The sequence below is a fragment of the Mesoplodon densirostris genome, chromosome 4 (genome assembly GCF_025265405.1).
Source record: "Mesoplodon densirostris isolate mMesDen1 chromosome 4, mMesDen1 primary haplotype, whole genome shotgun sequence".
NCBI classification, from domain to species: Eukaryota; Metazoa; Chordata; class Mammalia; order Artiodactyla; family Ziphiidae; genus Mesoplodon; species Mesoplodon densirostris.
The window spans coordinates 118,130,193-118,146,850 of NC_082664.1; positions in this window are offsets into that span (position 1 = coordinate 118,130,193).

Consider the following 16,658-nt stretch of genomic DNA (forward strand, 5'->3'; position numbering starts at 1 on the left):
TCTTAAAGGAGACGAAAGCTCAGCGTCCTTCTTGGCCTCTGGCCGCCCTTGGATGCAGACGGCTCCTTAGGGAAGTTTCAGAGGACCAAACCCAGTCCTCTCCTATTGAGCTGCGTTTACTATGCCAGGCTTACAGGTGATTCAGAGTCCGGAGAACGCTGTCTTTCTCCCTAGCCCGTTCTCCCCTAAGGAGGTCGGAGACACTAATTAATCTCCCACTCCACATCGCGATTTTCCTGACAAAGTAACACCTAAGCATTGTCTGGGAGAAGTGCAGTGAACATCAACAAATATTTATGGAGAACTTATTGTGCCAAGCGCTAGACTAGCTCTCAGAAGAGTCATTGGAAAGGAGAAAAGGCTGGTGAGGGGGTTGGCAATGAGACATTTTCGTGTAGATGTGTGTTGGGAGCAAGGTAACACAGAAGTCTATTCCTGGGTAGGCATTTTGGAACAAGACTTAGAAAGATTACAGAAACATCTTTTTACATTGCAGCATTTCACACTCTTCCCCCAATCTTGCATTGATCATAGTAACGAACAGTTATTGAGAGCTTACCCCATGCCAGACTTTTTAGGGCCATTTGCTCAATTAACCTCCATCACAACCTTAGGTGAAGGTATTATGGTTATCAGCTTCATTTTACGGGTGGAGGAATTGAGGCTTAGAAAGATGAACAAATTTACCCAGAGCCACACAGAGACTAGGTGGTCTAGGGCAGAAAACCACATTCTCAGCCACACACGAAACTGCCTGTTTACTGTCTTACCTGCCATTACAACCCTGCACTCCCTCTTCAGTTGGCCCTTAAAGATGCCCATTTGCTCGTCCTTAATCATCTCATTCTCCTGAAATCTCCCTGGCTAATCACCTTTCCCAGGTACTCTCACCAATACCTTTTCCTCCCTGCCTCCTATTGATTTGCACCAAGCAGGAGCAGCAGCCAGTTATTCACTCATTAATAAGCACCACCTCTGTGCCTCACTGTTCTAGGTGGTGGATATTTCACAGTGAGCAAGACAAATCCTTGCCCCCATGGAGCTCACATTCTGTTAAAGGAGGTAGACCTCAAACAAATAGGCAGGTTAGGTTTATGACATGATATTGAGTAGTGATAGAAAATAATTCAGAGGAATGGGATAGAGAGTGATGAGGGAAGTCCTCCGAACAGAAGACATTGGAGGAGAACCAACTGAAGTGACGGAGCAGGCCATGTGAATATTTAGAGGAAGAATAGCCCAAAGGTGGGAATAGCAAGTACAAGGGTCCTGAGCAGGACCATGACTAGTAGGAAAAAGAACATTAAAGAGACTGATGTGCAGGAGGTCAGTGGAGAGCAGAGAATGAAGTGAGCAAGGCCAGATCACCAAGGGCCTAGTAAGCCATATGCAGCAGAAAGATACTGCAAGGCTTTGAGCAGGCCAGTAACAACATCTAAGTTTCTTTTTTATTTTTTATACTTTTTTTTTTTTTTTGGTTGCATTGGGTCTTTGTTGCTGCATGCGAGCTTTCTCCAGTTGTGGCGAGCAGGGGCTACTCTTCATTATGGTGTGTGGGCTTCTCATTATGCTGGCTTCTCTTGTCGCGGATCACGGGCTCTAGGCACACAGGCTTCAGTAGTTGTGGCACACAGGCTTCAGTAGTTGTGGCGCACGGGCTTCAGTAGTTGTGGCTCGCAGGCTCTAACGTGCAGGCTCAGTAGTTGTGGCGCAAGGGCATAGTTGCTCCGCAGCATGTGGGATCTTCCTGGACCAGGGCTCGAACCTGTGTCCCCTGCATTGGCAGGTGGATTCCTTTTTTAATTTTTAGTTTTAGTTTCTGCTTTATAACAAAGTGAATCAGCTATACATATACATATATCCCCATATCTCCTCCCTCTTGCGTCTCCCTCCCACCCTCCCTATCCCACCCCTCTAGGTGGACACAAAGCACCGAGCTGATCTCCCTGTGCTATGCGGCTGCTTCCCACTAGCTATCTATTTTACACTTGATAGTGTATGTATGTCCATGCCAGTCTCTCTCTTCGTCGCAGCTTACCCTCAATGTCCTCAAGTCCGTTCTCTACGTCTGCATCTTTATTCCTGTCCTGTCCCTAGGTTCTTCAGTACCTTTTTTTTTTTTTTGGATTCCATATATATGTGTTAGCATACAGTATTTGTTTTTCTCAAATAACTCAATTTTCTTTCTTTTTATGGCTGAGTAATATTCCATTGTATATATGTGCCACATCTTCTTGATCCAGTCATCCGTTGACAGATGCTTAGGTTGCTTCCAAGTCCTGGCTATTGTAAATAGAGTTGCAGTGAACATTGTGACTCTTTTTGAATTATGGTTTTCTCAGGGTATATGCCCAATAGTGGGATTGCGGGATCATATGGTAGTTCTATTTTTAAAGGAACCTCCATACTGTTCTCCATAGTGGCTGTATCAATTTACATTCCCACCAACAGTGCAAGAGGGTTCCCTGTTCTCCACACTCTCTCCAGCATTTATTGTTCGTAGATTTTTTGGTGATGGCCATTTGACCCGGTGTGAGGTAATACCTCATTTTGTATCACCTCAAATGAGGTGATACCTCATTTTGCTTTGAATTTCTCTAATGATTAGTGATGTTGAGCATCCTTTCATGTGTTTGTTGCCAATCAGTATATCTTCTTTGGAGAAATGTCTATTTAGGTCTTCTGCCCATTTTTGGATTGGGTTTTTTTTTTATTGAGCTGCATGAGCTGCTTGTAAATTTTGGAGATAAATCCTTTGTCAGTTGCTTCATTTGCAAATATTTTCTCCCATTCTGAGGGCTGTCTTTTGGTCTTGTTTTTGGTTTCTTTTGCTGTGCAAAAGCTTTTAAGTTTCATTAGGTCCCATTTGTTTATTTTTGTTTTTATTTCCATTTCTCTAGGAGGTGGGTCAAAAAGGATCTTGCTGTGATTTATGTCATAGAGTGTTCTGCCTATGTTTTCCTCTAAGAGTTTTAGAGTGTTCGGCCTTACATTTAGGTCTTTAATCCATTTTGAGTTTATTTTTGTGTATGGTGTTAGGGAGTGTTCTAATTTCATTCTTTTACATGTAGCTTTCCAGTTTTCTGAGTACCACTTATTGAAGAGGCTGTCTTTTCTCCACTGTATATTCTTGCCTCCTTTATCAAAGATAAGGTGACCAGAGATGTGTGGGTTTATCTCTGGGCTTTCTATCCTGTTCCATTGATCTATATTTCTGTTTTTGTGCCAGTACCATACTGTCTTGATTACTGTAGATTTGTAGTATAGTCTGAAGTCCGGGAGCCTGATTCCTCCAGCTCCGTTTTTCTTTCTCAAGACTGCTTTGGTTATTTGGGGTCTTTTGTGTTTCCATACAAATTGTGAAATTTTTTGTTCTAGTTCTGTGAAAAATGCCATTGGTAATTTGATAGGGATTGCATTGAATCTGTAGATTGCTTTGGATAGTATAGTCATTTTCACAATATTGATTCTTCCAATCCAAGAACATGCTATATCTCTCCATCTGTTTTTATCATCTTTAATTTTTTAATCAGTGTCTTATAGTTTTCTGCATACAGGTTTTTGGCTGCTTATGTAAGTTTATTCCTAGGTATTTTATTCTTTTTGTTGCAGTGGTAAATGGGAGTGTTTCCTTAATTTCTCTTTCAGATTTTTCATCATTGATGTATAGGAATGCAAGAGATTTCTGTGCATTAATTTTGTGTCCTGCTACTTTACCAAATTCATTGATTAGCTCTAGTAGCTTCTGTTGGCATCTTTAGGATTTTCTATGTATAGTATCATGTCATCTGCAAACAGTGACAGTTTTACTTCTTCTTTTCCAATTTGGATTCCTTTTACTTCTTTTTCATCTCTGATTGCTGTGGCTAAAACTTCCAAAACTGTGTTGAATAATAGTGGTGAGAGTGGGCACCTTTGTCTTGTTCCTGATCTTAGAGGAAATGGTTTCAGTTTATCCCCATTGAGAAAGATGTTGGCTGTGGGTTTTCCATATATGGCCTTTATTATATGGAGATACGTTGCCTCTTTGCATACTTTCTGGAGGGTTTTTATTATAAATGGGTGTTGAATTTTGTCGAAAGATTTTTCTGCATCTATTGAGTTGGTCATATGGTTTTTCTCCTTCAATTTGTTAATGTGGTTTATCACATTGATTGATTTGCGTATATTGAAGAATCCTTGCATTCCTGGGATAAACCCCACTTGATCATGGTATATGATCCTTTTAATGTGCTGTTGGATTCTGTTCTCTAGTATTTTGTTGAGGATTTTTGCATCTATGTTCATCAGTGATATTGGCCTGTATTTTTCTTTCTTTGTGACATCTTTTTCTGGTTTTGGTATCAAGGTGATGGTGAACTCGTAGAATGAGTTTGGGAGTGTTCCTCCCTCTGCTATATTTTGGAAGAGTTTGAGAAGGATAGGTGTTAGCTCTTCTCTAAATATTTGATAGAATTCGCCTGTGAAGCCATCTGGTCCTGGGCTTTTGTTTGGTGGAAGACTTTTAATCAATCACCGTTTCAATTTCAGTGCTTGTGATTGGTCTGTTTATACTTTCTGTTTCTTCCTGGTTCAGTCTTGGAAGGTTGTGCTTTTCTAAGAATTTGTCCATTTCTTTCAGGGTGTCCATTTTATTGGCATAGAGTTGCTTGTAGTAATCTCTCATGATCCTTTGTATTTCTGCAGTGTCAATTGTTACCTCTCCTTTTTCATTTCTAATTCTACTGATTTCAGTCTTCTCCCTTTTTTTTCTTGATGAGTCTGGCTAATGGTTTATCAATTTTGTTTATCTTCTCAAAGAACCAGCTTTTAGTTTTATTGATCTTTGGTATCATTGCCTTCATTTCTTTTTCATTTATTTCTGATCTGATCTTTATGATTTCTTTCCTTCTGCTAATTGTGGGGGGGGGGTTTGTTCTTCTTTCTCTAATTGCTTTAGGTGTAAGGTTAGGTTGTTTATTTGAGATTTTTCTTGTGTCTTGAGGTAGGATTATATTGCTATAAACTTCCCTTTTAGAACTGCTTTTGCTGCATCCTAAGGTTTTGGGTCATCGTGTTTTCATTGTCATTTATTTCTAGGTATTTTTTGGTTTCCTCTTTGATTTATTCAGTGATCTCTTGGTTATTTAGTAGTGTATTGTTTAGCCTCCATGTATTTGTAGTTTTTACAGATTTTTTTCTGTAATTGTTATCTAGTCTCATAGTGCTGTGGTCAGAAAAGATACTTGATATGATTTCAATTTTCTTAAATTTACCAGGGCTTGATTTGTGACCCAAGATATGATCTATCCTGGAGAATGTTCCAAGAGCACTTGAGAAGAAAGTGTATTCTGTTGTTTTTGGATGGAATGTTCTATAAATATCAATTAAGTCCATCTTGTTTAATGTATCATTTAAAGCTTGTGTTTCCTTATTTATTTTCATTTTGGATGATCTGTCCATTGGTGAAAGTGGGGTGTTAAAGTCCCCTACTATGATTGTGTTACTGTGGATTTCCCCATTTTTGGCTGTTAGCATTTGCCTTATGCTGCTCTGTTGGGTACATAAATCTTTACAATTGTTATATCTTCTTCTTGGATTGATCCCTTGATCATTATGGAGTGTCCTTCTTTGTCTCTTGTAATAGTCTTTATTTTAAAATCTATTTTGTCTGATATAAGAATTGCTGCTCCAGCTTTTTTAAATTTCCATTTGCATGGAATATCTTTCTCCATCGCCTCACTTTCAGTCTGTATGTGTCCCTAGGTCTGAAATGGGTCTCTTGTAGACAGCATATATACGGGTCTTGTTTTTGTATCCATTCAGCCAGTCTATGTCTTTTGGTTGGAGCATTTAATCCATTTACATTTAAGGTAGTTATCGATATGTATGTTCTTATTACCATTTTCTTAATTATTTTGGGTTTGTTGTTGTAGATCTTTTTCTTCTCTGGTATTTCCTGCCTAGAAAAGTTCCTTTAGCATTTGTTGTAAAGCTGGTTTGGTGGTGCTGAGTTCTCTTAGGTTTTGCTTGTCTGTAAAGGTTTTAATTTCTCCATCAAATCTGAATGAGATCCTTGCTGGGTTGAGTAATCTTGGTTGTAGGTTTCTCCCTTTCATCACTTTAAATATGTCCTGCCACTCACTTCTGGCTTGCAGAGTTTCTGCTGAAATAACAGCTGTTAAATGTATGGTGATTCCCTTGTATCTTATTTGTTGTTTTCCTCTTACTGCTTTTAATATTTTTTGTGTTTAATTTTTGATAGTTTGATTAATATGTGTCTTGTGTTTCTCCTTGGATTTATCTTGTATGGGACTCTCTGTGCTTCCTGGACTTGATTGACTATTTCCCTTCCCATATCAGGGAAGTTTTCAACTCTAATCTCTTCAAATATTTTCTCAGTCTTTTTTTTTTCTCTTCTTCTTCTGGGACCCTTGTAATTCAAATGTTGGTGTGTTTAATGTTGTCCCAGATGTCTCTGAGACTACCCTCAATTCTTTTCATTCTTTTTTCTTTATTCTGCTCTGCACTCGTTATTTCCACTGTTTCATCTTACAGTTCACTTATCCATTCTTCTGCCTCAGTTATTCGGCTATTGATACCTTCCAGAGAATTTTTAATTTCATTTATTGTGTTGTTCATCATTGTTTGTTTGCTCTTTAGTTCTTCCAGGTCCTTGTTAAACGTTTCTTGTATTTTCTCCATCCTATTTCCAAGATTTTGGATCACCTTTACTATCATTATTCTAAATTCTTTTTCAGGTAGACTGCCTATTTCCTCTTCATTTGTTTGGTCTGGTGGGTTTTTACCTTGCTCCTTCATCTCCTGTGTATTTCTCTTTCTTCTCATTTTGCTTAACTTACTGTTTGGGGTCTCCTTTTCTCAGGCTGCAAGTCCGTAGTTCCTGTTGTTTTTGGTGTCTGCCCCCAGTTGGTAAGGTTGGTTGAATGGGTTGTGTAGACTTCATGTGGAGCGGACTGGTATCTGTGTTCTGGTGGATGAGGCTGGATCTTCTTTTCCTAGTGGGCAGTACCGCATCTGGTGGTGTGTTTTGGGGTGTCTGTGAACTTATTATGATTTTAGGCAGCCTCTCTTCTAATGGGTGGGGTTGTGTTCCTGTCTTGGTAGTTGTTTGGCATGGGGTATCTGGCACTGGAGCTTGCTGGTCATTGAGTGGAGCTGGATCTTAGTGTTGAGATGGAGATCTCTGGGAGAGCTTTTGCCATTTGATATTATGGGGAGCTGGGAGGTCTCTGGTGGACCATGTCCTGAACTTGGCTCTCCCACCTCAGAGGCTCAGGCCTGACACCCAGCTGGAGCACCAAGACCCTGTCAACCACACAGCCACTAGTGTTGGAGGGTCTCCTGCAGAGGTGGGGGGTGGCTGTGGCTCACCACAGGGACAAGGACACTGGTAGCAGAAGTTCTAGGAAGTACTCCTTGGCGTGAGCTCTCCCGGAGTCCGGCAAGTGGGTTCTTAAGCACTGCGCCACCAGGAAAATCCCCTGATTTACGTTTTTAAAGTACCTTTCTTGCCACACCATATCCCAGTTAAAATTTAAGAAGTCATCAACCAATTAATCACAGCTCTCAGGTGTGATTCCTTTTGAGTGTCTGTCTCCTTGCTGGTCCCCACCTCTACAAATTTCTCTCTCTCTGCTTTACTGTGACACTGTTCCTCCTTCCCCAAAGCATCTCCTTTGCATTTCTTCAGCCTCATCCCTTCCCATTTATCTGAGGAGGCCTTAATTCCCTGGCATCTGCACCTCCATCCTGTCCTTCCTTACTATGACCCCTTGGGTGGGTCTTCCTACCACATCCCCCCTCAATATTACAATCAGCTGGGCCACAAGACATTCTTCTGGGCATGGGTTTCAGCACCCCATGTGCTTCTAATGTGCTGCCAGGGTTGCAAACCACTGTTCTAAGTTTACAAACATGCACCAGTCTCTCCATCCTAAAAAGAAAAAGCTTTCAGTTAATACTGCATTTTTCTTTCTCTCTTTCTTCTCTCATCCAAAGTTCCTGATAGCTCATCTAGCCCTGGAAGATCAGCTCTGTTCAGACTTCACCATGCATGTGAATCACCTGAGGAGCTTGTCAAATGCAGGGGCTGTTTCAGAAGATGGGGCTGGGACCAAGGTGCTGCATGTCTAATGGGCTCCCAGGTGATGCAGCTGGACCACTCTTTGTAGTTAAGGGCTGGCCTTCTGATCCTGGCTCTCTTGCTTCCAACTCACGTTTTTTGTTGTTTTTTTTTTACTTACTGCCTTGTGGTTTCACCCCATAGTGCTACTGAAATTGCTCCTGCCAATGTTGCCAATGACCCATCTGTTACCCCTGCTCTGAGGCAGCATGTATAACAGTGAAGAGCACAGACTCAGAGAACAGAGAGCCTGGGTTCAAACTACTTACTAACTGGGTGACCTCTCTGTGCCTCAATACCCTCGTCTTCGGGAGGGGATCATGATGATAGACCCTTCCTCACCTGCTTGTTGAGAGAATTAAGTGAGTTATTACACATAGAGCTGTCAGAACAGCGTCTGGCACCCAAGTGCTTCATTAGCATTGGTGTTTTTCATCTCACAAGGCCTCTCATCAGTGTTTGACCCTGCTGACTTCTCTCTGCTTAATCCTCTCTCTTCCTTTAGCTTCCAGAACACCCCCCTCTCTTAGTTCTCCACCTACCTCTCTGGCTGCTCTTCTTCCTTGGCCCCCTTGGATGATGGTGTTTCCCAGGACTGTGGCTTAGGCTGTTGGATTTTCTCACTCCACCTGGGTCATCCCACCCGTTGCCTTGGATTCATTTACCACCTAAGTGCATAATTCTGCTGAATCTAGAGCTCCATCCCAGATCTTTCTCTCAGTTTCCTATCCATGTATCCAAATGCCTGCTGCATGGCTCCAGGTAGATTCATTAATTCATTCAGCACATATTTATTGGTTTCCTGCTCTGTGCCTGATCCTATGCCAGGTGCTGGGGATACGGCAGTGAAATGGTTAGATGTGGGCCAAGGCATCAGGGAGCTCGCAATCCAGAAGAGAGATTCAATGCTAATCATGCCATTATTGACTTATTGTAATGGGGATAAACAATATAAACAAAGGTGCAGGCTGCTATGAGAGTGAATGATGGGGACCCTGACTTTGTCTGGTGGTGACTCACGTGTACTCTGGACATGGCATGTCCCAAACTGAACTCATTGTTTCCCTGCCCCTCCTCTGCCTGTGTTCCTTAGATCAATGAACAACACACCTAACAACTTACCCAGGTCAAATCCTGGACCTCATGAGTCCCACTCTCCCTCACTGACCACTTCCACCCAATAAGAGAATCCTTCCTTTTGGAAAATCAGCCTTCTAACTCCTGGCACCCTAAATTCCAACTGCCTAATGTTCAAGCAGGCTGATGTTATCCCCTGGCAAAGCTGCACCTAGAAAAAGAGAAAATGAGGGGGTGAGATTCATCCCCAGAAATGCAGGCCTACTGTGTGTCCTGCTGTACCTGACTGGTACATCTATTTGGGGGGCGAGGGGAGGATGGAACATGCATGCCTTCTCTTACTGACCCTTGGCTTATAACTTTCCCCAATAAACCATGTTTCTTAATCTATATCGTGTGAAGTAAAATGCACTCTGATCCACATTGTGTGACACACAGGGGTTATGTTTTACCAAAAAAGAAAAAGACATTTATTTTTTCCATTGTAAAAGCAATGTCTCACAGAAAGATCAGCTTGGTGCTTTGTGACCACCTAGAGGGGTGGGATAGGGAAGGTATATGGGGATATATGTATATGTATAGCTGATTCATTTTGTTATAAAGCAGAAACTAACACACCATTGTAAAGCAATTATACTCCAATAAAGATGTTTTAAAAAATAATAAAATAAAATAAAAGCAATATCTGCTTAGAGTGATTAGTGTCTTTATTAGACCAGCTCTGCAGTCCGATTTGGGACACTGGGGAAAAAAACCTTAGATACAAATAGATAGAGAGTAATACCTGCTTGTAGTAGACATTTGTCTTTTTTAGCTATCCCACATTTGAACACCCTACCTATTTGGAAGGATCCCCATTGTATGAATCTTGTGGGAAGCCCAGCTAAGAGCTAGAAACCCCTTCTCCCTGCACTCAGGCAGCTAGAAGGTGGGCACATGATGGATGCCGAATCAGATGATCCTGCCTAGAAATCTGAACCTTGAGAGAGTGACACAAAGACACAAGGACAGTTAGAGGGGGCGTTGGGAGTCCAGCAGGAGGGGTGGCTATGAGTGCTCAGGTGGCAGTGCCAGTGGCAGCCTTCTAATCAAACCATTAACCTTGGTTTGACCTTGGCTGGGCTGTCTCCTGCTAAGCTTTCCTTGGCTTCCAGCATTCCTAAAGATGCTGGGAACTACCTAATATTTTTACAATAAATCCTTTTCTACTCAGGGTAGTTGGAGTCAATTTCTGTTGTTTATAATCAAGAATCTTGACTGATACGATGATCATTACAGAAAAAAGTGGAAAATTCCATAACGTAGAAGGAAGACAGAAACTCATTGCTCTGCATCCAGAACAAAAACTATTAACACTTTCTTCCAGTCTTTTACCACATACATATTTTGACATAATTGCAATTATTTAATTAAATAAAAATGTATATATTCTAAGCTAATTTAAATTGTTGTATTATTTCAAAGATGATATATATTCATTGTAGAAAATTTGAGAATACAAGAAAAAAAAGCTACAACCAGATATAATTGCTGTTAATAATTTGGTGTATTTCCTAAAAAATTTTCTCTATATTTTTACACTTTACATAGCCAAGAATACACTGATGATTCCAACTGTTTATGCATAGCTAACTGAGAAACTTTAACAGTTCCTAGATAAAAGATGATATGAAGAGGAGCCAGGAGATAGATGTGGATAATATCTGCCATTCACGTGGTGTATTACTCAATACGAATTAAAAAGCCTTAATGGATTCAGGGTTTTAAAGATGCAGAAAATCATTATGCAAGTTTCTTGGCAGTGAACACGCATATTATGCTGCCCTTCACAACTCTGCTTCTACTGACAAAAATACAGAAGCCTTTTTGTTCAGCTATTTTCCTGGCACAGTGTTCCAAGCTCTTAAAAATTTGTCCATTATGGGCAAGTGCTGAAACACAATAGGAATCATTATTGTTTTCAGTGTCATCAAACATGGCAAAGATACCACATGAATCGTGGAATGAATTATGGAGCTTGAGAAACACTTCTCCTGGAACTGGGAGAGGAGTGGAACAGAAGAGAAACAGCTGACAAGCTGATTTCAGTGAAGTGACAAGAAACATGTATCCTGGGACCAAACTGCTCAGGCTGACTCTTGGTTCTTACCCCTCGGTTGTTTTGTGACTTTGGAGAAGTTACTTTAAACTCTCTGGGCCTGTTTCCTCATCTGTAAAGTAAGGAATGATGCTCACTAATACTTTCAGATTTTGCAACTCTCTTCAAAATTAGGGTGAGGTGGGTGATAAGAATAATACAAATTTCATAGACCACTGTTTATTCGGAGAGAATTGAATAAGTGAAAAAATAGAGTACTCAGCTCTACTACTGAGTGGCAGGGTCCATATATGACAGAATTCAACTGGCTCACAGCATTTGAGAAGCCTTATAAGTTCTTTATATCACAAGTTTCCATTTCCTAAATTATCCATTTTTTATTAAAACTTTTACTGAATGAAAACATTACATTCAGAAAAATGCACAAATCATAAGTGCACAGCTTGATTGCAACAGAGTGAACACATTTGTGAAAACACCACCCAGGATGACCAGCATCAGAAATCTTCTCTCACAGCCCCTCTTGGTCATTATCCCCTACTATCCTGACTTCTAACACCATAGATAAGTTTTGTCTGTTTTTAAGCCTTTTATAAATGAAATCATACAGTATGTATTCTTCTGAGTTTAGCTTCCTTTACTCCATGTTATGTTTATGGAATTCATCCATGTTGCTGTATGTAGTAGTAGTTTCTTCATTCTCATTGCTGAATACATTCAATTGTATTATTATATTATGATGAACTGATACATTCTATTGTTGAAGAACATTTGGGTTGTTTCCAGTCTTTAGGTTATTTAGAGTGGTGCTTCTGTGAATATTCTTGAGCCTTCCAATCCGTGAACATGGTATCTCCTTCCCTTCCTTTATTTAGGTCTTCATTCATTTCTCTCAGAAATGTTGTGTGTTGTCTTGTACACCATTCATTAGACTTTTTCCTATATATTTATATATAGGAATAAATATATTTATATATTTATATATAGCAATATATATATATTGCTTTTTTGATGTCATTATAAATGGTCTCATTTTTGAATTTCAGAAATTGTAGCTGGTTAATAGAAGTACTGTTGACTTTTGTATATAGACAGTGTTTCCAGCAACACTGCTAAATTTAACTAATAAATTAATTGATTGCTTTTCTCTCTTGTTTATTTTCCTATTTCATTCATTTTTGTTATTATTATTTCCTTCCTTCTACTTTGTTTGGGCTTAGTTTTCTGTTTTTTTTTTTTTTTTTTTCCTAGCTTCTTGCTCCGTAGAGAGATGGGGGGTCCTCTTCTGTTCCCATTGTCTGGTCTCTGCCATTCTGAATCAATGGAGTCTGTGAAAAACTGTGCCCTACCTCATGGATCATTACCAGTTCTTCCCCTTCCGTACCTGCTCCCACCTCAGTGCTTTACCTTGAGATTCTTCACCTTCAGTATGCTAAGTGCCAGCCCCAGGCTTTCCTACTTTCTCTCCTTTTGTTATTTTGGGATTGAAACTTCATTTAGTTGCAGAAAGGTAGATGCAAGAAGGACAGGAATTTAAGAACACTGGGCTGGCTATCTCAAAAAGCAGCCCATTTACAGCACAGGGGCAGCTGCCTAATTTTCTAGTTGTTAGATAGTTTGGGTCTCTGGACGGCAGGAAAATTAAGTGTATTTCTATCTTTATTTACGTGAATGGATTGCTTTGTTTCCTATATGAAGCACGGGCAAGCAATTATTTTGCCTTTCAGATTCTAATAATTGATTGTCTGTCAGTTTTGATTTTCAAAATTGTTTTTCACTTTTGTGTTTTTCAGGTAAGAAGTGCAGAAGGCTGTAATGGGGGCTGCTCTCCAGACACCATTTAGAACAAGACATCTCCCAGGACAATCTTTCTAAAATGCAACTCCAACCATGCCTTACCCTCACTTAAAGGATTTTAATAATTCTCACTGTCTACTGAATAGAGACCAAACTCCCAGCTTGGCTAAATGACCCTTTGTAACAAAGCCCCTGGCTGAGACTCAGGACACACTGAGCTACTTACAGTTTTCAAAAACTGCCTTGCCCTCGATCCCCTCCTGGCCTTTGAATATGTTACGCATGTGGCCTGGGATGCCCACTCTCCTCCCCTTTTACCTTGAAGGACTGCTCATCCTTCAAGATTCAGCTCAGACTTCACTTCCAGAAAGGCTTCCTGATCTACCCCGTCAAGCTGGGTTAAAGCCTCTTCCCTGAATTCCGACAACCCCCTCTCCCCTCGTGCATTCTGCTATCAAACCACTTGCCACGTTGGCTTGTGATAGACTGTGCTATGAGCTCCTTTTGAAAAAGGACTGTTTCTTATGCATCTCTTTATCCCATGCCCCTGGGAGGGATTCAGTAATGGTCTATAGGTTGAACAGTGTGGCTCCTGCTGGGCTAGGAGCTCCTATCAGATGCGATTCTGGTGGTATTAAGGCCGCCACACATATGAAGATGCTGGTGCACTGAAAAGGCAAGGACAGCACCATTTACTTCCACAAGACCTACTGCCCCTGCTAGCTGTGCCCCCGGGTGTGCATGCAGACAAATGACAAGTATTGCCTCCCATGCCTCACACTGTGCAGGCTAATTGCCCTCTTCCATCCCTCAGGGCCCCTCTCTGTTAACACCCCCAGTCTGTTTCACTGAGGGTAGAAGAGAGACAGGAACCAGTGTGAAAGCTGCTCCTTTCTACCATCAGAGCGGAGAGAGGGCTGCTTCAACCAGTGGAAGGAGCACGGCCTTGGGGTCAAATATCTTGGAGTGAAATCCTGGCTCTGCATCTACTATGACACCTTGAGCACAGAGGATTTTCAGGGCAGTGAAACTACTCTATATGATACTATAATGGTGGATACATGCCATTATATATTTGTCAAAACTCACAGAATGTACAGCACAAAAAGTGAACCCTAATCTAAGCTATGGGCTTTGGCTGTAAAAAAAATTGTATCACTTTATGATATGTAATGATTGCCAGGACTGTTAAGTGAAAAAAGCAAGATACAGAATATATATAGTATGGTAGCTTTGTGTAAGGAAGAGGGTTGGGGAATAAGAAATATATATTCACAATTGCTTATATCTGCATAAAGAAAACTGGAAAAGATATACCAGAAATTATAAAAGTGGTTACCTCTAGGGACTAAGGAATAGGGTATATGGGGACAGGGGTGGAAGCACAACTTCCCAATGTATCCCTTTCTGTTTTGTTTTGATTTGTGAACCATATGAATGTATTACCCATTAAACCTGTTTAAAAAAATTAATTCATTCTATAATGTCTAAATTGCATGGTACAAAAACCTACTCATGAGACTCAATGGGGGAAATGTGCTAATGTATCACATGGAAAAATAACCTGGACCCAGGTAGTGCTTAGGAATCATGGGATTGGGAAACTTACAGGACAGTGGCTCATCTCTTACTCATGCTTCTGCCTTTCTACCAAGGGGCTCTGCAGTTGCATCTGTCTGGGTTTCTTCTCCACCACTTAGACTCCCCACCTACTCATGCCTCAGCACCAGAGCGAAGCCTCTTCTCCCTGTTCATTTGAAGCTGTGGTTAGAGACAGTTTCAAAGAACAGGGGTTTGGGCAGGAGCACAATGATAGGCTTGCTTGGTACGGGCTATTGCTGGACAAGTCACTCAGATGTTAGGGCAAAGAGCCAACCGGAACTGGGCTCCACTAGACATGGATGAGCAGATGATGGCACTAGGGTGCCTGGAGAAGAGAGACAGAGAGACAAACTTGACAGGTTAGGAGTCTGTCCCCACTTCCTGTGTGACCTGGGCAAATCCCTTCTCTCTGAGTTTCAGTTTCTCATTTGGGGGACAGGGGATTGGACTAGATCCCTTCAGTCTCAAAAGGGGAAAGCAGCAAAGTGCAGTGAAAAGAACATTGAACTAGGGAGACCTGGTTTCCAGGGCCTCTACTCCCATAGCCTTGCTATTGGGCCTTCATCAGGCCATGTGACCTCCATGAACCTCAGTTTCCTCCACCAGAAAATGGGGATAACACTCTCTGCAGATTGCTGTGAGTTACATAAATTCATGTGCATGAAAGTGCCTTGTCAACTGTCCTGTGAGTGTAGGTATGAGGGGTGATTATAAAGGCTACCACCTCTATAAAACTGAGGTATAACCCTTTCCTTGTCCCTCTGTCAGGATGACTGTGGGGGGCACATGAGACAGTATAGGATGGGTGCAGCGACTGAGCCCTGGACTGGAACACAAGAGCTGGGCTCTATCACTTGCCACCTGTGTGACCGTGACCAGGGGTCCTTTCTCTCTGGGCTTCCATTTTTCATCTGTGGCCTGGGAATGATAGTGCCTGCCTGACAGGTTATAGTGAGGGTAGATGTGAGGGTGAGCCTGAGGGTGTTGTGTGGACTGTGGTGTGATTTTTGGTGAGAGGAATGATTAATGGGACTGTTCCCCGGCTCCCCAGTTCCCAATGGAAACTATTCTGTGATGTTAATTAAGCTTACTTACACAGGCCTCCTCCAAGGCCCTGGGAGGGGGCCAGCAATGTATTTACATGGTCATAATGTTTCTGTAAAACTTATAGAAGTACAATGTTTCAGTTAAGACCACTGTCTCTTCCACTCTGAGGTTTCTGTCAGATTTCCACTCATGTTGGATGGTGTTGGGTGGTCATGGGCATTTTGGGATCTGGCTAAGGGGAGGTTGAGTTGAAGGTACATTTATTTGACTTAGTGGATATATTTATGTAGTTTATAGTCACTTCTGGGCATACTCACTTCTGTGTATTGCTAGCCATTCTGGCAATAATACTTCTACCCACCAATACCCACCACGCGGACTCACCCATTATCATGACATGAAGGTGCAGGCCAGAGGCCATGTTGAAATATGAACGTGTCAATGCCCAGCACTGGGAGGTTGTGGAGGAGAAACAAAGTGTGAAGTGTATAGAGCCAGAAGCTAGTCTGTGGAAAAGTCTTCCATCATCAGAACGTCTATTTATTTCTCATGGATGCCCAGTCAAAATGGAAATTCCCTCCTCTCAAAGAATATACTCAGTAATGCCACATATACAATTATAAATGCACCACATATTTTGCTTCTCTTTAATGGGATTCATGCAAAATAAAATATATCAGAAGTCTATTGTTTGTAGGGTTTGAGCACTATAGCAGTCCTACTAACAGGAGGTATTTCTGTGTGTGAAGCTGCATGTTTTATGCATCCCAATATATGGAATCACATTTTGGTGTAACTGATGCATCATGTCCTGATGAGGTCTGGCAATTCCAGATGAAATGGCACACAGAATTGCCCAACACAGCAAGACAGCCTGGAGAAACAAGGACTTCAGTGACAAAACTCCTGCAC